Below are 1,703 nucleotides of genomic sequence, written 5' to 3' on the forward strand. Positions count from 1 at the left end.
ATGCTGCCCTTGCTTCTGGCCAGGCTTCTGCCAGCTCTCCCAACACTTCTGTCTTGCCATCATTGGAGTTTACAGGCTCCAAGTATATCCCACACAGAGGAGTACTACTTCAGGCTATCAAGGGTCATCTCTCTTGATGCTGTATTGTATACTGGTGGCATGCTGAATGAGACACAGCGAAAAATGTAGAGCTTCTCCACCCCACAAATTACACCAGAGAAAGTCGGTCACTAGCTCCCGTGTTCCTGGATTTCCCAATATGTTAGGGAGCAGCAAGGATTAAACACTTAATAATCTGACTCTATCACCTCTTTACTTTTCTTTACATTCTACTGTGTTTGAAGAATTGGCTTCCTATTGTATCTTCTTACCAGCTTTCTAGTTGAAACACTTCTTTTTTTTTTTTTTTTTTTTTTTTGAGACGGAGTCTTGCTCTGCTGCCCAGGCTGGAGTGCAGTGGCCGGCTCTCAGCTCACTGCAAGCTCCGCCTCCCGGGTTCACGCCGTTCTCCTGTCTCAGCCTCCCGAGTAGCCGGGACTACAGGCGCCCGCCTCGTCGCCCAGCTAGTTTTTTGTATTTTTTTTAGTAGAGACGGGGTTTCACCGTATTAGCCAGGATGGTCTCGATCTCCTGACCTCGTGATCCGCCCGTCTCGGCCTCCCAAAGTGCTGGGATTACAGGCTTGAGCCACCGCGCCCGGCCGAAACACTTCTTAGGTCACATCTATTTCAGTAGCTTCATGGCTTAGCTTTCACGGGTGGCAGAGATAACTTCTACATACAAAGGAAAGGACTCTAAAATATGAGGTGGCCAGGCTTGGTTTGTGTATAAAGAATAATTGAAAAACTAGAAGGTAAGAGTCACCTAGGATGAAAATACATTGATTTAATATCCTGGCTATTCCCATTATACCTGCTGATAGGATTGTGCTAATGGGGATGTAAAGCCCCCTTTTCCCCATTACAGAATTGCTAAAGAATATAAATAAATCTCATTGCATCGCTTCTCGGCCTTTTGGCTAAGATCAAGTGTAATAAATCTCATTGTGCTTTATGCCTAATGTGTGCTTATATTAAACTGATTTATACATAGGAGATAAGGTGTTATAATCCTAGTGGACAGTAGTATTCGTAATGTGCTTTTAGTGAACTCAGAGGAATGTATTTTCCAGATGAAAGACTTTTCCCCCTTTCTATTTCTCTAGTAATTTGTATTTTGTTCTAGTGGCGTATATTATACCCATTGTATTACTTGTTCCATATCTTTCTTCCTGCCTCCCAACATTTCTCCACATGTACACTAAACATATATGACCATAAGAGGTAGAATCCTGTGATATTTATGTCTGTACATCTTCACATGCGTATCTCAAGTTCTGTGCCTGGCACACAGTTGCCGCTCAATTCATGAATGAGTCAGGTGACTTGCTAAGTAGCCATTCAGCAAATAGGCAGCAGAGAAAAAAATCTTGTTTCATCATCCATACCAAGTCTCTGGTGGGGGCACAAAAACTCAGCAGTGGGACTGACTCAAGAGAAGTGAATCACAGTAGACTGAAAATTTCACTTTCAGAAATGGGATATTTTCATTGAATTTGACAATGTGAATTGACTGTGTATGAACCATTCAATCAATTGTGAATGTCGAATGAGGCTCCAGAGCAATATTTTTTTTTATGGCAAAATAAGAATAATTAGTATGGA

At 42.2% G+C, this 1,703-nt stretch overlaps 1 pseudogene; it reads left to right on the forward strand.

The window, feature by feature from the left end:
• Positions 1–998: 998 nt before the first annotated feature.
• LOC115894673 lies at positions 999–1,144 on the forward strand (annotated as a pseudogene).
• The last annotated feature ends 559 nt before the right edge of the window (positions 1,145–1,703 follow it).

This window comes from Rhinopithecus roxellana, chromosome 18 (genome assembly GCF_007565055.1).
Source record: "Rhinopithecus roxellana isolate Shanxi Qingling chromosome 18, ASM756505v1, whole genome shotgun sequence".
NCBI classification, from domain to species: domain Eukaryota; kingdom Metazoa; phylum Chordata; class Mammalia; order Primates; family Cercopithecidae; genus Rhinopithecus; species Rhinopithecus roxellana.